At 36.1% G+C, this 24,294-nt stretch overlaps 1 protein-coding gene across 7 annotated transcripts in view; it reads right to left on the reverse strand.

Moving 5' to 3' along the window:
- The window catches only part of Spt20 (transcription factor Spt20 homolog), a 444,696-nt gene that overhangs the window by 247,588 nt on the left and 172,814 nt on the right, over positions 1 to 24,294 (reverse strand). The gene's annotated exons all lie outside the window — the stretch shown is intronic.

Consider the following 24,294-nt stretch of genomic DNA (forward strand, 5'->3'; position numbering starts at 1 on the left):
ACACACACACACACACATATATATATGCACACATCAAACTTAGCTATGTTTTATGCAGATGATGTACTCCTAAATAAATTCAGTATCCAGAATTCTTCAACTGAACTGAATAACTGCTATAACAAATTTGGCATGAAAATTAGCAATAAAAAGACCAAATCTATAAAAATAGGTGGGAACATGGAAAACTTCAACTGCATTCTCAGTGGAGAAAGATCAGAAGAGTAAACAGATGGCATCAATGGTAGCAGAATCATTAAAAATTTAGATATTAGGAAGGAACCTGATAATGTTAGCATTTAGGAATGTGAGAATAGAGTTAACTTTTTTTTTTTTCTTTCTTTTTTTTTTTTTTTTTTGCAGATAGCAGGAAAGACCCACACAAGAACCAACATCTAAGTGGACTGATACAATAAAAATGCTTTAGAAGACTAGAATATAAGATCTGAGAATGCTGAAATCTTAACAAATAACAGATTAATTTAGGGGAAAATTGTTGACAGAAGTTAGTAATGATGTAAACTTTTCACACAGTATTATCATAATATCCTGACTTCTCTGCCCCTGGGAGTACATATCAGGAATTTGATTATGATGCATACATTTTTTAAGAACTGGCATAATTATGAACAGAAAAGAAGTTTAATTAACTGGTATTATCAGGGCATAGCTATGAGATAACAAACACTACAAAGGAAAGCAGTACAACTTTTATTAAAATACTCAAGAGTAGAAACCTTTTGTTGTTGCTCAGATGTGCAACAACAAAAGCAAAATATGGGCTTTTACTGCGGGTTAGATAATCATATTATAGCAAAAAACATTCTCACCAACTTACTCACTATAACAAACTACTTTTAAAAGTTCCACAGCATTAATGCTATTACTAAAGGAAATTTACTATAATAAACCTTCTATTGTAATAAACTATTTCTTTAATTAATATGACTTTGTAATTCTAAGAGCTGACTGTATTTGTACTAAGTTTGAGTGTGAACCTCTCATATCATCATCATCTATTTCCCCACTATGTACCTTCAAGGGATGTTCAGACTACTATGACAGCTACATGATTTAGTTTATATTATTACTAATCTTCTATCAACAATTTTTCTCCAAAGTAATCGTTTATTCCAATGTTTGCAATAAACAAAGATCTGGCTTTGTTTATTGCAAACCATATATATGGCTATAATCAACATGACTCAGCTCATCATCCATGCTAAAAAATGGTCACCTTAATTACTTACTACAGCTTATTTCATTTGTTCTGCAGCTTTATCTAGACAATAATTCAACACTATAAATATAATACTGGTTTAAAGCCCAAGAAGATCTAATATTACAGATACAATCTTATTTCTCAGATTTCTCTTCTTTACATTTCTAGAATCTCTAAAACCTTAATGCTATGATTCTGCATCAGTACATTTCTTCCTATAAACAAACAGTCCAATTTTCTACCCATCACCAAACATGAATTTTTTCCATAGTTTCTATGGAAAATTTACTCAAGTCCAGTGCAAAAGTCATCAAACAAAGAAGTGATTTAAGGAACACTAATATTATATTCACTACTGGTAAATCCCACAACTCTTGTTTTCAACAAAACTTCGCAACACATAACATACAATCATCTGGTATTACATACACCTGATTCACAGAAACATTTTTAAAGATGAATGATTACTTAAAGAAAGGTGAGAAGCATTACTGCACTGTGCTGTTGTGATTTAAATACTTGTAATAATTGTCTTTCCTTACCAAAAGTCTTTGAGATTTAATTCTTAAAAGCTGCACATAATTATTTTTTTTTTAAATTAAAAACATTATTTTCATGCTAATCAAATATCATCCTTCTGGCTCACAACTCTTGTCATGAATGAAATAATGAAACCATTCGTTCTTTCTTTTAAGGTTACACAGTGGTCAGCATTCATAGTGAAGAACTTTATTGTCTATTATATCACTGATGATGATGGGGTAGAAGGAGGTAGAAGGATGCATGCTTCCTTGTACTTCATTCTTCTTATAATGATTTTTTTTTTTTTAAATGCTTGATCATGTAAACAGACTAAAACAGCCATTCAGTTAGCTGGTCTGAACTTTCAATACTGACCAAACATATTTTTTAATTCTATTTGTTCCCTTTGATTCTTGCTATCCTAAGTATGTTAATTTGCAGAAGTAAGGAATTCTATTGTATTTGCATGGATGAGTGCAGATGAAACATGTCTTCAAATGTGACTGGTTAGATGAACATTCACAGGTTATACCATGCCATCTTCCTTTAATGTTAGGCTCAATAGCCTGAATTACTGCTTATGTCTATATCATATTATGTTTGTAAATTGCACATGTTCTTCTGGCCAGCTTGTCTGCTTTGCAGGATGAAAAATCAGCATGTTTCGTGGAAGAAAAAACATTGCCACTTCTGTATGAGAATGGCTAACTCAACTTAGTTTTACTGTTGAATCTATCTAATTGTTCTATTTAATTTTTTTTTTATATACATACGTATTTAAATTGATAAAGTATGTAATTACATACCATGTCTGATAAAAAAAGTGCAGAAAAGTTAGCAGAGCTTGGTGTTAAGAAGATGCAGAAATCAATCCCACTTGAAAAGAAGATGGAGGTGATTCAAAGAATGGAAGATGGGCAGACACGTGGTAATGTCTGTATAAGTATGAACTTATCTCCATCGACTATTACTACAATTATGAAAGGTGCAAGCATAGAGACACTGACTGATGAACTCTGCGAAATGGACCATGATTGGGAACAGAGTGTGAACGTAAAAAGGAGTGTAATTGCATCCATTCGACCTTACACTGAACTCCTAGGCAGTTAATACCGGATACTTTTTTCAAAAAAAAATGCAAGTGATTCGAAACCAGGAACTTCAACATAGAAATATGTAATATCTTTTTGAAATTTCATATTTTTTGTTTTGTTTTGTTTATATAATTTCGTTTTGTTTTCGTTATTAATAATTTTATTTTAACAAATACATATGTATGTATTATCAAAGCTTTAAATATAATAATGTTACACATACTTCGTGTGCATATTTTTTAACTGCACAGAACATAACTTTGTATCTCCCATTAAAATCGGGTTTTACGCCGATTCGGTTTACGCCCGTGTTTTCAGGAACGGAAGTGAGGCGTAAACTGAGGGCTGCCTGTAGCTGAAATCTTTTACTTATTCTATAGGCTTCTCATTCAGAATGCAGCTGATGTATGCAGTGTTTTTTTCTGTCTATTTTCATAGTTTGGTCTTTTTATTATGATTTTCATGGCAAATTTGTTACAGCTGTTATTCAATTTAATTAGAGAATACTTAAAACTTGCACTAGATGTGTTTAGGAGTATGACATCATCTGCATAAAGCAATGAACTAAGTTTGACATCTCCAGTTCTAAAATAAGGCCTAATGCCACTTTCTTGTCTGTTCAGATCTCCAACATGGACCACTTTTTCCATTTTCTCTATGTCAGCCATCTATTCTAATGATATCAAAAATTCTTTCACTTCTTTCTTAGAAGGACCTTCTGTGAGACCATAGGCAGAAACAAATTTCATTGTCCATTTCCCTATTTTGGAATTGGAAGGCGATATGGAATATCGCCTTCCAATCCAGAAGTTTATATTCATGTTTGGTATTGAAAGGAAGGACTAGCGATAGCTAGTCCTTCCTTTCCTTGATCATTATTGCCTGAATATAACATCCTACTCTTATTATTTAGTAAGCTCACCTGTTTTTATCTTCTTTGGCTCAGTAATGCCCATCATGTCCATGTGGTACCTTGTGAGCATAAATTGAACTTCTGCAAGTTCAATTTTCTTCCCATTAATTCTCCTTATATTGATGGTTCCTTTCTTCAGTTCTTCTGATGGTTTCTTCTAGATTCTTGTAGATGTTGAGTTGGAGCTTGTTCAAGTAGCTGACTTTTCAATGTTCACCCTGGTTCAGATGATGTCATACTCCCTGCTATTTTTGTCCCTGACGAAAATAGCAGGGACATCTCCAGTTCTAAACCAGGCGACTCCCCAGTCAGCATGAAATCTCATCATGCTGTACCATCATATGCATTTCTAGGTTTGTACAATACAAAGTACAATTTGGTTGGCTAAGTCCAAAATTGTCTGTCCATCCTTGTTCAACCAGTACCCGGTAGATACTTACTAATGAGGTATACCACCTGGAGGTGAGGATTAGACATTAGGTCAGAAGCCCCAGTCAGTTCTCTTCATTCCTAAAAGGTGATGTGGTGGCCTTATTTGGCTTTGACCTTTAAGTGACCCCTATAGCATATTTCATCACTGGATATGAAATATGCAGAAAGTAGAAAATTAAGAATTTTCCCAATTTTTATTTAAAATTTTTTGATTTCCAAAAATCTATAATTTCTTTATGCTTAAGGGTCAAAGCTGCATAACTGAGAGGAGACCTCCACATAGCCTTTAAAGGAATGCGGAGAACCGACCAGGGCTTCTGACCTAATGTCCAATCCTCACCTTCTCGTGGTGCACCCTGGTAGGTATCTACTTGGATACCGAATGAACAAGGATGGGCTGGCAACTTGGGATTTAGCTGACCAAATTGTATTCTCAATGGCTTAAAACGAAAACACAAAATGATGGTACAACATGACAGAATTTCATGCCAGCTGGGGTGTCGCCCAGTTAAACAAGGCACCCTTTGTTTTCGCCAAGGAACCATGGCAAACATCGAAGAGTCAGCTACTGGAACAAATCTGAAAACGCACCCCAACTCAACATCACCTGAGTTAAAGATCGGTACTATCAACATAAGAAGCCTGAATGGCAAAGAAATGGAGCTGGTTGAGGAATTAGATAAGTACTAGATCGACATAATAAGGGTGACTCAAACAAAAAAGGCAAAAACTGGTGAGATCTTTCTGAGCAATAAATACAAAATGTTATATTCAGGCAATGACAATCAAGGAAAAGAAGGAGTATCCATAGTATTCAACACAAAATACGAGGCTAATCTTCTTGAATGGCAGTCAGTCTCAAGTAGAGTAATGTGGGCAAATATCAGAATGGGAACTGGACAATGGACTTATTTGGCCTATGGTCCCACAGAAGGTTCTACTAAGGTAGAAGTGGAGGAATTTTTTGAGGCTTTAGAAAAAGCAACTGACACAATGAAAAAGGAAAAGTTGGTCCTTGTTGGGGATCTAAATAGCAGAGTAGGTAATGATTGTGAGACATACAAAACTATTTTGGGAAAATTTGGAGAAAAGAGCAAAGCTAATAATAATGGCAAATATCTGTTAGATTTCTGCTCAGGAGATGGACTGTGTAGAAATTCCTTGCCTCTTCTCTCCATGTGAATTTGTGCACATAAAAATGTGCACAAATTCACATGGAGAGAAGAGGCAAGGAAAAAGAAAGTCTCATTCACTATGTTATTGTTGATATGGATGTTTTCTCCCTGGTGCATGACACCAGAGTGCACAGAGGATTTGAAATTGGAAGTGATCACTATTCAGTCTTGAGCAGGATAAAATTGAATTTCATATTGAAAAGAATAACATGTAAGAAAGTTTTAAAGCGAATAAAAGGTAAGCATCTCTCAGATGTGAACTGTAGACTAAAATACACAACGATTATTGAAGAAAAAATGAAAGAGTTTGAGAACAGGAATGAAACCTTAGAGATTCATTGGCAAACTCTGAAGAAAACATTGATTGATTCTGCCAGAGAGGCATGTGGTGAGGTTGTCTGCAAGGATAAAAAAATCAGAACTCCCTGGTGAACACAAGAAGTTAAAGAGGCAGTGAAGGAAAAGAAGAAAGCATATCAAAAGTTCCTGTCAAATAAGTCAGCTTGTGCTCTTAGAGAATATAGAGACAAATGCAAGGATGCTAAACACTGTGTAAAACTAGCTAAACAAAAGTCATGGGAGGACTTTGGCAAGAATATAGAAAATAAATATCAAGAAGGTGGCAAAATATTATGGAGGTTGTTGAAGAAGCTTAAGAATGGAGGAAAGAGTGCTGTAAAAGGAGTTAGAGATGATAAAGGTGACATGAAAACGGGAGAAAAAGATATCCTCGAAGTATGGAGTAATTACTTTGAAAAACTGCTAAATGAAACATGCAGTGATGACAGCACAGTGGTAAAAAACACTGACCAGGCATGCAGTCAGGAATACATATCCATTCCTGAAGTAGAAAAAACCATGAAAGGCTTGAAATGTGGAAAGGCAGCAGGAATAGATGATATTCGACCAGAAATGCTGAAGTATGGTGGTATAAGAGTCTTACAGTGGCTGCACTGCAATAGTTCAGAAAGCCTGGACAGAGGGACGAATTCCCGATGATTGGAGTAGAGCTCTCATAGTACCCATATATAAAAAGGGAAATAAAACTGAATGTGAGAATTACAGAGGTATTTCCCTACTGAGTGTTCTTGGCAAGATCTATGCAAGTATACTTGAGAAACGGTTGAGAAGAATTGTGGAAGAAAAGCTTGGTGAAGAACAAGCTGGATTCATGCCAAATAGAGGCTGTCAGGATGAGATCTTCACTTTACAACAAATAGTCGAGAAAGCATGGGAATATAACAGAGATCTGTATTTAAGTTTTGTCGATTTGGAAAAGGCATATGACAAGGTGCCAAGAGAGAAGCTATTCAATACGCTACAGTTATATGGTGTCAATGGGGCATTATATCAAGCAATACTTTGTCTTTATTTGAGTTGTAAGTCAGCAGTTAGAATTGAAGGAAGTACAGGAAGATGGTTTAATGTTAAATCTGGTGTGAGACAAGGATGTACATTATCTCCTCTGTTATTCATTATCTGTATGGATCACATTATTAAGGAAAGTGGTATTAAACATGATATCAAAATTGGGGACGTTAATGTCAAGCTCTTTGCTTTATGTGGATGATGTTATACTTCTAAATAAATCCGCTACAAGTCTGCAAGATTCTCTGACTAAATTGAATAGTTGTTGTAATAGATATGGTATGAAGGTCAGCAATAAAAAGACAAAGATGATGAAAATAGGCAGAATCATTGAAAATGTCAACTGTGTTGTGAATGGAGAACCTGTGAACAAGTGAAACATTTCAGCTACTTAGGCACGATTTTTACTGAAGATGGTAAATTAAATATAGAAATAGACAACAGAATCTGCAAAGCTGGTATGGTAGGAAGTCAATTGTATAAATTCATATGGAATAATAGAGAAATTAGTCAGAACACTAAATTAGCTGTATACAAGACAGTGTTCAAACCAGTTTTAACTTATGGATCTTAGAGCTGGATCAGAAGTAAAACACTTGACCAAAGACTAGAGACCGCAGATATTGGTGTGAACAGATGGCATCAATGGCAATATCATATTAAAAATGAGGATATTAGGAAAGAACTTGACATTGTCAACAACAAGAGGAATGCATTAGCAGAGCTAATCTCAGATGGTATGGTCACTTAAACAAAATGGGCGAAGAAAGATTAGCAAAACAAGTGTTCTCTGCCAGGTTGGCAGCAAAACGACCCAGAGGAAGACCGAGATATTGGTGGATTGATACGGTATAAAGTGCCTTAGACGATAGAAATATAAGATCTGATAAGGTTGGAGTCTTGACAAGTAACAGACTGATTTGGAGGAAAATTGTAGATAGGAAGTTAGTATTGATGTAATTTTTTTCATGTAATGCTGTCATATCCTGTACACCCCTTGACGGTACACGGCAGGAATATGATGATGATGGTGATTCTATAAATGTAACTCAAACTTTTTTTAATATTTTGTCTGCATTACATTATGTAACTGACGCTGTCCTTCTGACAGTGTTTAGGAGCCAATCTGAATTATCTAAACTCACTCATTTAGTTAGTGCAGTGACCTAAAGGTCACTTAAATGGCACAGAAGAAATTAACTCTTTTTTTTCTATAAAAAAGTGATTTGTGACATAGAAATGACCTGAAAATGTATGTGTGAAAATGATCAAGTATCAGTAATAAATGGGAATGTATCACTGATAAAATATATGACTTTTTGATTCATGCCTAACTTCAAGACCAATAAAACACACCAATATATTAGTTAACACATTTCCTTCAACATGGGTAAGTAGGGTAAAAATTAGTCATATCGTTAACAAAAGCTTATAAGTTAACCTAGTCCAAGAGAGGAACATGATATATATATTAGGCAACTGCAGTGGTACAATGTTACGTCCTTACTTTTCCTTTAATTTCTTTTCTATATCTTACGCTGCTAGTCTTTATCTTTAATTTCGTCTAATATATTACTTTATTCTTATTTATCTATCTCTATTCGTCTAAGTCACTTGATATAACGTTCTTTCTTCCCTTTTTTTCTACTAATATACCCTTAATAAAATAGTTACTTATTAATATTTTCACAGCTATCTTAATTCTCTCACACATGCAAATAAAACGTTTATTTTCTACCTAGTATTCTTTCCATTAGTTCTTTGCAGTCTCAGTGGCCTCTTTATATCTTATATTTTATCTAATGTCACAACAATCTAATAGAGTTCACCCAATAAGTATTAACAAAATTTATTTTTTTCACTGCGCCAGCTATTACCTTGGATAGACGGGATTCTTACCCAGGGCAACCCTCTCAGTGATACATGAAAATTAGATCGAATTTAATCTTGTCCCTCCGTTTTCTTATTTCTTCCTCACAGTCGTGGCTCGCTTCAGGAGTTTATATACAAGGGTTTAACCAGCTTAGTTCGTTAGCATTTTATGAGTGGTTGTTTTGAATTCATAAAACAAAAGTAGATCAGGCAGGTACTTGAATGAAACATTTTAATAAGCTTGAGGAATTATGCAAATATACATTATAGACATATTATTAGGAATGCTCTCAAGGTAAATCAAAGGCTCAAATTTTAATACACTAGACACACATACAACTTGCATTGACCACTATTACAAGCATCTTCAGCATAAATTCATAGGCTAATATCATACCATCCTAATACACGTGGTCATAAATTAACACAATAACACACTCCATACATTAAGTTTAGCTCGTTCAGAGATATTCTCGGCCTCATAGGACAAACAAATCTTAACACAATCTTGGCCCGTACTAAGTCATAGGCTATTCTTACAGTTCCTTAATTTTAGTCCATTACAAAATACTCTCTTAGGGGATACACTCTTCTATAGCTGGAAATAGGAATTCAAAGGTCTACCTTACCATCTCTGATCTTAATTTCCTTGACCTTCTTCCTGTCTTGTCTGGTCATCAAGGCCTTCTGTTTTAGTTTCCTATGAGGATATCTCCAGTCAGACTGTATGAGTGGAATCTCAACGGGAAAGATTGGAGGTGGCACGGTAACGTCGCCTTGACCGGATGGCATCCATTTGGTTCCTCCGTCACACAACGCACAGCTATCCTAGTCCAAGGATATAGCTTGGCCCATTCCTAACGCTGCGACAGATGAACCAAATGCCTTCCATGACTAGCCAGGAACTTCTAGGACGGCAAACTCAACCACTGTCCGCAAGATCTGGAACCAGGAATCCAAGAAAAAAAAAGCCCGGAATGGTGCTTGCATGGCCTTTTTGTTTTATTTTCTCCTCTCGGTATTTCTCGATCTTTGCGATGCAGTCACATGTGTTTACGTCAATCTCCTTAGCTCCCTCTATTTAGTCGCACGTGTACCTGATTTCTGTTCCTGGAAGGCGCTTTGGTTTTTCTTTCCAGTACTTCTTTCTCTCCCTTCTCATGCATAATACAGGACGGCAAAGGTGACCCTTGAACCCTGACTGACAGGCTTAGCTATTTTAGTACAAGAGATGGGGTTCTTAAGTGGATTTGCCAGCTTACATTGATCTCTACATCTGGCCCTCACTTAATACAGATTATTTTTAACAGTTCTTTATACAATTTTATACTATTCCTAAATTTTAAATTGATTTGCATTTTCAAACTGCTTACACTTATTCTGTTGCCAACATTCCATATTCTCTGCCTAAGTTGTATTAAAGTTGTGACCTGAATATTTTATAATAAACATTTCTTAGTCTTTTCAGGACACACAAACACCACCCAGACTGTCACGAGACTAGTGAGATATTTGCCTGCCTGGTGAGCTAGCACAAAATCTTTCAAGCCGTGGATATAAGCAATGATCTAATGCAAACTGTACATCTACAACTGAAATTCCTGATAATCCTCTCCACTACCCTTATTTTTTTAACCATCCAGATATATCACAAAGGTTACCTCTCTTCTCAGTAATTCAGATCATAATCTTGTGCAAGTTACCTTCCAGGAATAAACTCCTTCCAAACACTCCAACCTTGTTTTCTTTAGTACAACAAAGGTATTAGGTGGGACAACCTCCAGAACTAGACTTTTCCTTTCTATGAAAAGATTATGACTACTGCTCTTCTAACCCAAAAACCTGTTTCCAGCAAGTCATGGAAATGATCCTCATTGGCATGAAAGCCTCTATTCCTCACTTTACCCAAAATTCTCATCCACTTTGCATGCCTTCTTTCTAAAAGGTATAAGAAACTATTTGGAAAAAAAAAAAGCTCACAGTAGATGGCTTGTAACATGAATCACTAGCTTCATGCTCAACTTATGCTGAAGCATGCAATAAATGCAAAACAACCATCAGTAAATCAAAATCTGATTTCATAAGGGCCAATAGCAGAAAACTCACCTACTATAGAAATGGAAACCATACCTTCTAGTCCCTTGCAAAGTCTATATGATGCAATTTCTGCTCACCTGTGCCTCCCCCCCCTCACCATCCAGATAGCACCACTGTTATGGTACCTAAAAAAGAAAGCTGACCTCCAGGCATCACTCTTCTTCTCTAACTCCTGCAAAGATCACCAAAGCAAATCACCTCCTGCCATAGCAGAAACAGAGTACCATATGCTTTCTGTGGTTCTTTGATATTACAACATCAGAAGAATAATAAACAACTAAGGCACTTAAAAAGTCTTCTAGTCATGATGGCATCTCTCCTATACTTAAAACGATATACTCTACAGCTAAGATATCGTATATTGCCTCTACTATCTTCTACACTCAGCCGGCACTAATCGCACTGCAGGGAAGCAAGCAACCAATCTACTCCAAAAAAGAGAGGGATAAAAGACTACTATAAAACTATCAACTGATTGCCATTAACTCTAATATTTAGGCTTATATGCTGGTTTAAATGCATTATAAAGTTAAATGGAATAAATACATCGCAGAGGAACAATAAAATATAAGTTTATTAGATCTCTATTTCGTCTGTTACAGAGACATCATCAATGAATACAATCTCAGAATTGTATAAGCACACAAAAAAAATCAAAATAATAAGTAGAAGAAATTAGAATAAAAGCATCAAGTCCTATGAGGGGTGCTCCTCTTATGGGTGCTATTGGCTAGCCTTAGTTGTTGAGCACGAGACTTAAGGATTCAAATTTCTGAAATCCTAGGAAGTTTAATGCGTCCATATTTATAACATTAGGCTGGATTAATAAATCTATTGTTGATTCTAAGAAAAGTCTTTCAAGTTTATAAGATATCAGGGGAAAGCATTCTTCAGTACAGATAAAGTATCAGAAAGGGGAATATTGGTAAATATTAATAATGATATATATATATATATATATATATATACCAATGAAGAAGCTTAGGAATGGAGGAAAGAGTGCTGTAAAAGGAATTAGAGATAATAAAGGTGACATGAAAAAGGGAGAAAAAGATATCCTTGAAGTATGGAGTAATTATTTTGAAAAACTGCTAAATGAAACAAGCAGTGATGACAGCACAGTGGTAAAAAACACTGACCAGGCATGCAGTCAGGAATACATATCCATACTTGAAGTAGAAAAAGCCATCAAAGGCTTGAAATGTGGAAAGGCAGCAGGAGTAGATGATATTCAACCAGAAATGCTGAAGTATGGTGCTATAAGAGTCTTACAGTGGCTGCACTGCATAGTTCAGAAAGCCTAGACAATCATCCAGAGACGAATTCTGAATGATTGGAGCAGAGCTCTCATAGCACCCATATATAAAAAGGGAAATAAAACTGAATGTGAGAATTACAGAGGTATTTCCCTACTGATTGTTCCTGGCAAGATCTATGCAAGTATACTTGAGAAATGGTTGTGAAGAATTGTGGAAGAAAAGCTTGGTGAAGAACAAGCAGGATTCAGGCAAAATAGAGGCTGTCAGGATCAGATCTTCACTTTACGACAAATAGTCGAGAAAGCATGGGAATATAACAAAGATCTGTATTTAAGTTTTGTCGATTTGGAAAAGGCATATGACAAGGTGCCAGGAGAGAAGCTATTCAATATACTACAGTTATATGGTGTCAATGGGGCATTATATCAAGCAATACTTAGTCATTATTTGAGTTGTAAGTCAGCAGTTAGAATTGAAGGAAGTACAGGAAGATGCTTTAATGTTAATGTACATCCTTGTGTGAAACAAGGATGTACACTATCCCCTCTGTTATTCATTATCTATATGGATCACATTATGAAGGAAAGTGGTATTAAACATGATATCAAAATTGGAGATGTTAATGTCAGCTCTTTGCTTTATGCGGATGATGTTATACTTCTAAATAAATCCGTTACAAGTCTGCAAGATTCTCTGACTAAATTGAATAACTGTTGTAATAGATATGGTGGACTTGAACCTGTGGAACAAGTAAAACATTTCAGATACTAAGGCACGATTTTTACTGAAGATGGTAAATTAAATATAGAAATAGATAACAGAATCAGCAAAGCTGGTATGGTGGGAAGTCAATTGAATAAATTCATATGGAATAAGAGAGAAATTAGTCGAAACACTAAATTAGCTGTATACAAGACAGTGTTCAAACCAGTTTTAACTTATGGATCTGAGAGCTGGGTCAGAAGTAAAATACTTGACCAAAGACTAGAGACTGCAGATATGAGAGTCCTGAGAAAGATTAGAGGCGTGAACAGATGGCATCAATAGCAATATCATATTAAAAACGAGGATATTAGGAAAGAACTTGACGTTGTCAGCATCCAGAAATCCGTTAGCAGAGCAAACCTCAGGTGGTATGGTCACTTAAACAGAATGGGCGAAGAAAGATTAGCAAGACAAGTGTTCTCTGCCAGGTTGGCAGGAAAACTACCCAGAGGAAGATCAAGATATAGGTGGATTGATACGGTACAAAGTGCCTTAGATGATAGAAATATAAGATCTGATAATGTTGGAGTCTTGACAAGTAACAGACTGATTTGGAGGAAAATTGTAGATAGGAAGTTAGTAATGATGTAAATTTTTTTTCATGTAGTACTATCATATCCTGTACACTCCTTGAGGATACTTGGCAGGAATTTGATGATGATATATAACATACAATGATATCACAGTGAGCTTTGATGTCAGCACTCTATTTACAAATATTCCCCATTCTGACACTTTATCTTTATTGAAAATGCTCCCCACCCCAACATCATCATCATCATCAAATTCCTGCCATGTACCCTCAAGGGGTGTACAGCATATGATAGTACTACATGAAAAAAAATTACATCATTATTAATTTCCTATCTACAATTTTCCTCCAAATCAGTCTGTTACTTGTCAACACTCCAACATTATCAGATCTTATATTTCTATCGTCTAAGGCACTTTGTACCGTATCAATCCACCTATATCTTGGTCTTCCTCGTGGTCGTTTTGCTGCCAACCTGGCAGAGAACACTTGTTTTGCAAATCTTTCTTCGCCCATTCTGTTTAAGTGACCATACCACCTGAGATTAGCTCTGCTAACTCATTCCTGGATACTGACAATGTCAAGTTCTTTCCTAATATCGTCGTTTTTAATATGATACTGCCATTGATGCCATCTGTTCACGCCTATAATCTTTCTCAGAACTCTCATATCTGTGGTCTCTAGTCTTTGGTCAAGTGTTTTACTTCTGACCCAGCTATCAGATCCATAAGTTAAAACTGGTTTCAACACATTATCTTGTATACAGCTAATTTAGTGTTCCGACTAATTTCTCTCTTATTCCATATGAATTTATTCAATTGACTTCCCACCATACCAGCTTTGCTGATTCTGTTGTCTATTTCTATATTTAATTTACCATCTTCAGTAAAAATCGTGCCTAAATAGCTGAAATGTTTTACTTGTTCCACAGGTTCTCCATTCACAACACAGTTGACATTTTCAATGATTCTGCCTATTTTCATTGTCTTTGTCTTTTTATTGCTGACCATCATACCATATCTATTACAACAGCTATTTAATTTAGTCAGAGAATCTTGCAGACTTGTAGCGGATTTATTTAGAAGTATAACATCATCCGCATAAAGCAAAGAGCTTGACATTAACGTCCCCAATTTTGATATCATGTTTAATACCACTTTCCTTCATAATGTGATCCATATAGATAATGAATAACAGTGGGGATAATGTACATCCTTGTCTTACACCAGATTTAACATTAAACCATCTTCATGTACTTCCTTCAATTCTAACTGCTGACTTACAACTCAAATAAAGACTAAGTATTGCTTGATATAATGCTCCATCGACACCATATAACTGCAGCGTATTGAATAGCTTCTCTCTTGGCACCTTGTCATATGCCTTTTCCAGATCGACAAAACTTAAATACAGATCTTTGTTATATTCCCATACTTTCTCGACTATTTGTCGTAAAGTGAAGATCTGATCCTGACAGCCTCTATTTGGCCTGAATCCAGCTTGGTCTTCAAGCTTTTCTTCCACAATTCTTCTCAACCGTTTCTCAAGTATACTTGCATAGATCTTGCCAGGAACACTCAGTAGGGAAATACCTCTGTAATTCTCACATGCAGTTTTATTTCCCTTTTTATATATGGGTACTATGAGAGCTCTACTCCAATCATCGGGAATTCGTCCCTCTGTCCAGGCTTTCTGAACTATGCAGTGCAGCCACTGTAAGACTCTTATACCACCATACTTCATCATTTCTGGTCGAATATCATCTACTCCTGCTGCCTTTCCACATTTCAATCCTTTGATGGCTTTTTCTACTTCAAGTATGGATATGTATTCCTGACTGCATGCCTGGTCAGTGTTTTTTATCATTGTGCTGTCATCACTGCTTGTTTCATTTAGCAGTTTACAAAGTAATTACTCCATACTTCAAGGATATCTTTTTCTCCCATTTTCATGTCACCTTTATCATCTCTAACTCCTTTTATAGCACTCTTTCCTCCATTCTTAAGCTTCTTCAACAACCTCCAGAATATTTTGCCACCTTCTTGATATTTATTTTCTATATTCTTTCAAAAGTCATCCCATGACTTTTGTTTAGCTAGTTTTACACAGTGTTTAGCATTCTTGCATTTGTCTCTATATTCTCTAAGAGCACAAGCTGACTTATTTGACAGGAACTTTTGGTATGCTTTCTTCTTTTCCTTCACTGCCTCTTTAACTTCCTGTGTCCACCAGGGAGTTCTGATTTTTTTATCCTTACAGACAACCTCACCACATGCCTCTTTGGCAGAATCAGTCAATGTTTTCTTCAGAGTTTGCCACTGAATCTCCAAGGTTTGATTCCTGTTCTCAAACTCTTTCATTTTTTCTTCAATAATCTTTGTGTATTTTAGTCTACGGCTCACATCTGAGAGCTGCTCAACTTTTATTCACCTTAAAACTTTCTTACATGTTATTCTTTTCAATATGAAATTCAATTTTATCCTGCTCAAGACTAAATAGTGATCACTTCCAATTTCAAATCCTCTGTACACTCTGGTGTTCTGCACCAGGGAGAAAACATCACTATCATCAATAACATAGTCAATGAGACTTTTCTTATTCCTAGCCTCTTCTCTCCATGTGAATTTGTGCACATTTGTATGTTGGAACATGGTGTTAGTATTAACCAGTCCATGTCCTGAGCAGAAATCCAACAGATATTTGCCATTATTATTAGCTTTGCTCTTTTCTCCAAATTTTCCTAAAATATTTTTGTAAGTCTCACAATCATTTCCTACTCTGCTATTTAGATTCCCAACAAGGACCAACTTTTCATTTTTCATTGTGTGAGTTGCTTTTTCTAAAACCTCAAAAAATTCTTCCACTTCTACCTTAGTAGAACCTTCTGTGGGACCATAGGCACAAATAAGTCTCATTGTCCAGTTCCCCATTCTCATATTTGCCCACATTACTCTACTTGAGACTCACTGTCATTCAAGAAGATTAGCCTCGTATTTTGTGTTGAATACTATGGCTACTCCTTCTTTTCCTTGATTGTCATTGCCCGAATATAACATTTTGTATTTATTGCTCAGAAAGATCTCACCAGTTTTGGTCTTTTTTGTTTCAGTCACCCCTATTATGTCGATCTGGTACTTATCTAATTCCTCAGCTAGCTCCACATCTTTGCCATTCAGGCTTCTTACGTTGATAGTACCGATCTTTAACTCTGGTGATGTTGAGTTGGGATTTATTTTCAGATTTGTTCCAGTAGCTGACTTTTCGCTGTTCGCCCTGGTTCCCTGGCGAAAACAACGGGGGCCTTGTATAACCGGGTGACGCCCCAGCCGGCATGAAATTTTGTCATGTTGTACCATCATTCTATATTTTGGTTTAACCAATAAGAATACAATTTGGTCGGCTAAATCCCAAATTGCCAGCCCATCCTCATCCGTTCAGTATCCAAGTAGATACCCAACAGGGTGCACCACGAGAAGGTGAGGATTGGACATTAGGTCAGAAGCCCTGGTCGGTTCTCCGCATTCCTTTAAGGCTATGTGAAGATCTCCTCTCAGGTATACAGCTTTGACCCTTAAGCACCCCCCCACACACACACACACATTACTGATATTATCAATTTTGTCACCCATGCTGACTATTTCTCTTGGAAGGATACCATATATAAACAGATAGAGGGTAGAGCCATAGGCCTCAAGCCAATTTCTTTATGGAATAGTTTGAAAAACATGCCCTTAATATTGCCATTCTCGAACCTTTTATCTGCTAAAGTATACTGATGATAGGTTCTCTATTTGGGCACATGACTTAGACATATTAGACTCCTTCCTCCTCCAACTCAACAGTGAGTATCCTAGAATCCAGTTTACCATAGAAAAAGAAAATAATAATAGCCTGCCTTTTTTAGATACTCTAATCATGCATCTTCCCAATGGCACTCTTTCTATCTCAGTTTACAGAAAACCCACCCACATAAAAGATACATACATATGTATGGTGTTATCAAAACCTTTGTCAAAAGAGCTTCCAATCTCTGTTCCACCCATGCTTCCCTGTCAGCTGAACTCTCCTTTATTCACCGGACCTTCCTAGCCAATGACAAAGTATCACTGATAAATGGTTACAATGCTAAAGAACATTAACAAGTTGGTTTTTCCTCCCTTCTCTTCACATCCTTCTCGTGAAACTGACTACAGTAATGCTATTACTATTCCCTATATCCAGGGAACCTTGGGGGGAAAAAGAAAAAACTCTAAAAAATATAATCTCTATAGTGCTTTCAAATCTCATCTGAAGCTCTATCTGCTCTCCTAAGGATCCATTCTCTACCTGCTCTGTTCCAGGTGTTTACAAGGTTCCTTGTAATTGCAAATTATCATATTATGGTAAAATCAGTAGATCTGCAAACATTCACATAGAAAAACACAACAAATACATCTAGCACCATAATTATGGTCAGTCTGGACTAACTCAACATGCTTTGGATACCTTGTAGAGAATGAAATGGAAATAAAAACTACTCTAATTCATCATAACAAATATAAACTTGAAAAACTTTTCTTAGATTCAGCAGCAGATTTGTTAAACCAACCTCATCTTAATAAATATAGATGCATTAAACTTCCCAATATTTCATAAATTTTAATCCTTAGGCCTCCTGCTCAAGAACTAAGGCTAGCAACAGCACCCACAGAGGGGCACCCTTAATAGGACTTGATGCTTTTAGTCTAATTTCTTCTACTTATTGTTTTGAGTTCTTTTGTGTGTGCTAATACAATGTTGAGATTATATCCCTAATGATGTCTCTGTGACAGAGATGAAATACAGGATCTACACAATTATATTTTATTTTTCCTCTGTGCTGTAGTCATGCAATCACTTCAATCTTCTCCAAAATAACAGAGAAAATCATCACCAGTCAACTTCACCACCACTTAGAGGCTAATCAGGTCAGTTAATCACTGTTTACCAATATGAATTTCAATAATCTAGATCAATGGCTCTAGCCTCTAAAAAGCTTGGCATTCTTTTCTGCATAAGATGCTACTTCTCATCCATTTAACTATTAACTCTATACAAATCCCAAATAATACAAACATCCTAAGAATACTGTTCAGAAGTTTTAGACAGTGCACTCCAAACTTCCATAAAATTTCTCGATGCTGTTCAGAGGAGAGCAGCTCGGCTCATAGATGATCTTTCCCTCACTGACTCACTTCATTCCCCTATCTAACAGATGCATTGTTTCAGATCTGTCTTGTAGTTCCATGTTACTGCTCCATCGAATGGGTAGACATCATTCCTCCACTTTCTGCTGGACTCATTAAAACAACAACAGCTGCTACCCAACATCCCTTTTCAGTTCAACTGCAAACCCACTGAACTTCTCTTCCTTTTTATGCCATCTAATTTTGTCCTCTGGAAACCTTTCTCATGAAATGTTCTCCACTAACTACAACCTCTTACTCTTCAAGAAAAATGTTGATAAATTTCTTCCTCCCTATCCCTCACCTACATACAGTACTGATATGCTATAGGTTCTTCCCAGTCAAGTAAGGGATCTTTCTCTCTCTCTCATATAAAATAAAAATAAATAATAATTAAAAAAAACCGCTTAATAGGTAAATTTCTCTGTAATTCTCATTCAGTTTTTTCGATAGATAAGTATCATGTGAACTCTATTCCAATCATATGGAATTAAACTTCTGAACAGTGTTTCTGAATTATGCAATGCAACTATTAAAAAACTACTATACCACCACATTTGGGCATTTTATATTGAATATCCAGTTGCTTGTCCCCATTTCTAACAGCATTTTCTTCCTAAGAATTGATATGGATTCATAACTGAAATATTTTCTACTGCTGTTTGGTCAATGCTTATTGCATTTAACAATTTTTCAAAGTGATGACTCAGACATTCAGTGTATCCTTAGCGTCAGCTATTATCACCTTTATCTAGCTTGATTCCTTTTTATAGCCATTTCCTTCATTTTAATATTTTTCAATAGCCTCCACATTTTCCACCTTTTGATATTTTCTATATTCTTTCAAAAATCTTCCTGTGATAATATTTAGCTACATTTAATACCTAAGTTGGAGAATACAGAGAAAGATGTAAGAAACTGAAGGAGAGATGCTGAGTGACTTTCCTGTTAATATGAATTCTTCTTTTCCTGAATTGACTGCAAATTTATGATTTTATGTTATAATATTATCTAAAAATAGTCTATTTGACAATGTTTTTAGAGTATCCCTTAAGAATAAATAGGCAGAAAAGAGTATTGAGTTCTTTAAGTTTGTCCTCGTTATTTAAAATCAATATTGCTACCTAGAGATTAGAGGTTTTTTGCAAGCCCATCTATACTGCATGCTAAATTTATGCTTTGTCACTTAACCATCCTGACCAAAAACTTAGCATAATCCCACTCCTAATGAAACAAGTGATCTACATTTTAAATAATGAAGACAAACTTAAAAGAACTTTAAACTCTTCTCCACCTATTTGCTCTTAATGAGTATTCTTGAATTCTTATATATACAGATAAACAGATTATTTTCAGATAATCTTCCTCACCAAAATGAGTACAAAATTGAGTATTCAGTACATAGATTCAATTTCCATCACTATATTGGTAATCTGTCCATCAAGATTGCTGTCCTGCTCAAGAATCATAACATTCAAGTAGCACACAAGCCAATCCATACGGCTCATAGCCTCTTCAGATCCAAGCATCCAAGAGTACTGATTAGATTCCATTTCCCTGTGGTCTGGCCTACATAGATTAGACAAGCTGAAGTTTGGAATTAAGAAAAAAAGAATATGTTGGCAACAATAATCCCAAAAGAGATAAGTTTGGTTTAAGTCATATGTCCATGACAAATCACAATTGCTTAGAACACAGCTGCCATGCCCTATTTAGAAGAAAACTTTTTTCTCAACAAAGTAAGGAGTCTACTGCAGTCATTCACTCATATGGCTCCCTTACGTTTGTAAGACAGTATATCACATGTACTGCACATCTGGCAGGATCTCACTTAATTATGAAATATGTCCCTTCTGCATCAGGTGGACACATTTTGTCACATTCATCAACATATATGGCAGGCGGCCAGTTTGTATTTATACCAGTACATTTATAACTCTCTTCATGGTGTAAAAATATTTCAAGAGTAATACACACACACACAACACTTTTTTAGTCAAACAATAGGTGTAGGTACACACAATTTATTAGCAGGAAAAGTTAAAAATAAAAACGATATCGCATTTGTATGTCACGTATCACTGTTAACCCCTCATTTGGCAGTGCTGCTCTCAGGCAACATGACTTTACAGTTGTTCTATTCTTATGCCAATAAGTGTTTCCACCCAACTGACATTATTTCTTGGCAAAAAAAACTGAATCAAAAATGTGCATCCATGAAGGCAAATGTTGCCTGGAAACAATAATGATAACAGTTGGGCAAAAACCCTTATTGACACGAGAAGAGAATAACTGTCAATCATGTTGCCTGAGAGAAACAGTGTCAAATAAACGGTTAAGAAAGGTGCCAGTATGCAGGCATTGCATACCATCCCCCAAAAAAGCACTGTATGTATGTATGTATTTATGTATATATACATATAACAAAAAATATATATAAACATGTTTGCTTTTAAAAATATTATTATTATTATTATTATTACTACTACTGAACGGGCACCTCCATGGAGTCCTAAGACTCACCATGGGAGACCCAAACTATCCAACACAATATCTATCATACCTTCCCTTGAAACCATTAACAGACAAAATACTCACAACTGACTCAGGCAACCCAATCCATTCATTCACCACAATCTAAGCAAAAAATCTAGTCCTCACATCATTACTAACCACACTCTTACTTCCAGGGATGATTAATCCTATAAAATCTTTTAAGTAACTTAAATGTTTCTATCATATCCCCCCCCTCCTTTTTCCCCCCTAATTAACCAACTTCTGCAATCCACAAACTCTCAATCAATCCTCAGAGCAAGCATTCCACAGACCACTCACCATCTTGGTCACTTGCCTCTGGATCCTCTCCAAGACATCCTCATCCCCGAGAAAACCAGGTGCATTATAAAGCACCTCCATAGCGCAATTGGAAGAATGACAACGTTGTGCCCTTCAATTAGAAAAGGCCTAAGTTCGATTCTTGTCGTGATGGGAGGAATCTTTATATGGACTTTTCCGATCGAAGGTGAGTTAGCTTATCTCATACGGAGGTAGCAGGGTTTTTTCTCCCGGAAGCTCAGGTTTTTTCATCCTGCATAATACAGACAAATCGCCCCTTCAGAACACAAGCAATTTACAGACAAAAAATACTAGTTGTGGTGGTGGGTAGTAGATGGTGTTGATGTAGATGATTGATAGTAGAGGTTCGGTGTAGTGGTGAAGATGGAGAGTTGTACAGTGGGCGTCCTCATGCGATGAGTCTTCGGACTCTTTGGAAGTGTCACGAATAATAATAATAATAATTACTGTGCTGACCAGACCTCAGAACAGTAATCTACATGTGGTGGTATCAAGGCTTTATAAAGAGGAATGATAACTCCCTTATCTCTGTTAGTGCATTCTTCAATAACCAAGTAATCCTGTGAGCTACTCTGGCTACTTTAGCAATATGCCTCCAAACTTCAGCTCTCTATCTACTACTATCCCAAATCCTTGGCTTCATCAATTTCCTTCAATATGATACACAGCTTGTAATGTTTGTATTCAAAAATGCATAACTGTACACTTTTCCAGATTAAAATGACATCCATTATGTTATGCCCATATTGTTGGCCTATTTAAATCATCCTGCAAATTCTCTTCATCACTTTGATTAACTATTGCTGTACTCAACTTTGCATCATCAGCAAACAACTGAATATCTCCCTTCAAATTATTTCCTACATAATTTATGTACAAATTAAAAAGCAGTGAGCCAAGCACAGAGCCCTGTGGCACACCACCAGTTACTTGCCTTCTCCTGGATTCTGCTCCTCCATATACTACTTTTTGATATCTGTCCATCAGTTTGCATAGCACAGTTCCATGTGGTATCCTATCAAATGCCTTTGTAACATCTAGCAGTATCATGATGTAGCCATTCCCTTTATCCAACTCAGCTGTCACTATATTATAAAAAAAAAGTTACTAAATTACTAAGGTATGATGTCCCTCATAGAATATCATATTCTTATCCACCCATTCCTGAATCTGGTTTTTGAACAACACTTTTACCATCACTGCTGACATACTAATTCTATAATTCGCTACCACAGACTTAGATCCTCCTTTTGCCCTCCTTCCACTCTCTTGGGACTTTGCCAGAGTCGAGACTTGAATTTAACAGCTAGTGAAAGTCCTTGCCAGTTCTCCTGAACATTCTCATAAAATTCAAGCCAATATCTCATCCAAGCCCACAGTTGTATTTGAAGGCAGATGCAATATCCTAAGTATCAATTCATGAACCTCTGTTCTCACATCAGTCCCTGTCACCTCTTCCATAACAGTATCTTTAACTGGATGATATCCACTGGCAAAATAGCGATTCAGTAACTTAACAATTTGTCTGCCTCTCTACCATCTGCACTCATTAAAATCATCCTTCCATAGTCATTCTTCTTCCTACTTGCCACATAACAAAAAAATAATTGAGATTTCCTTTTGCATGCTCAGCTAATTTCTCATAATCTGATTTTACATTCCTTACCATACTGGTGACATTGCTTGCCTGATTCTTGTACCGTTGATAAGTTACCTGGTAACCTTTTTTATACCCTCCACATTTTCTTTTTCTGCAGTTTATGCTTAACGATACTACTCATCCAGGACAGGGGTGGGGTATTGCTGATTTGAGATTGAGACCAAGAGGACAAAATATAAAATTGGTTGCTGCTACAGGCTGGATGAGAGAGGGGGGGGGGGAGAGATGCATCAGCAGATTAATACGAGTGCAACTAAAGTAATTATTATGAAGAACTTCAACTTTGGAAACGTATATTGGAAAAAGGAAATAAAATTTATGCACTTACTGAGAGATAATTACTTGAGGTAGCACATGATGGAGGGGACTCAAGGTGCAAGAGAATCAGACCTGGTCATAGGATCAGAAGAGTTCTCCCCAACTAAGTTGGCCATATTGTTTTCAATTGAGGAAGGTGATCATGCAATCTTGACTTGAGAGATTGTAAAAAATGAGAAATATTCTGTCAATAAGGGATATGTGGAACCACAAGGTAGGTAATTATGATATACTTTGGAGATAGCATGAAGCAATACCATGGCATAAAGACCTTCAAGGGAAGAATATTCACAATGCATAAACAATAGTCAGTGGGAATCTGGAGGAAGCAATATCAAAACTGTATACCCAATATCAAAAATGTATACCCAATAGCAATATCAAAAATGTATACCCAAGGTCAGGAGAGTAAATACTCTCCTGACCTTGGGTATACATTTCTCCTATTACAGCTCTGAAGAAGATACCACAATATTGTTCAGCACATGAATCACATTTTATAGCAACATCATAAAGATATGTGAAGCTGCCAGGTCACCTTTCTGTTGGCTATACAAAATGAATAATGTTGCTTTTACCAACTTGCAAATATATGTCAACCACTAATAAACAATACAACTGGAAAAATGATCACAAATTTGACAAATACAACTTTTTTATGGCATGCACACAACTCTTGGGAAAAAAACAGGGTTTTACACATTAACTAGTATCATCTAAGAGTTATAATAGTTTGATCCAACAAACTATAGCAGAAGTATTGAATATATGGATCATGAGACTTAGCACGGTCATTTTTATGACATATCAATATTCTAGGCAGGGGTTCTCAACCTTTTCCAGTGGCGTACCACCATATTTAATTCAATATATTAGATGTACCAGTAAGCAAATCTGTTTTCGTATCACCCAGCAATGGCTCACGTACTACCAGTGGTATGCGCACCATAGGCTGAGAATCCCTGTTCTAGGGTTTGATTTACCAAATACTACAAATAAATATTT

The sequence above is a fragment of the Typopeltis vanoorti genome, chromosome 16 (assembly GCF_054136105.1).
Source record: "Typopeltis vanoorti isolate ZY-2024b chromosome 16, IOZ_Tvanoo_1.0, whole genome shotgun sequence".
NCBI classification, from domain to species: domain Eukaryota; kingdom Metazoa; phylum Arthropoda; class Arachnida; order Uropygi; family Thelyphonidae; genus Typopeltis; species Typopeltis vanoorti.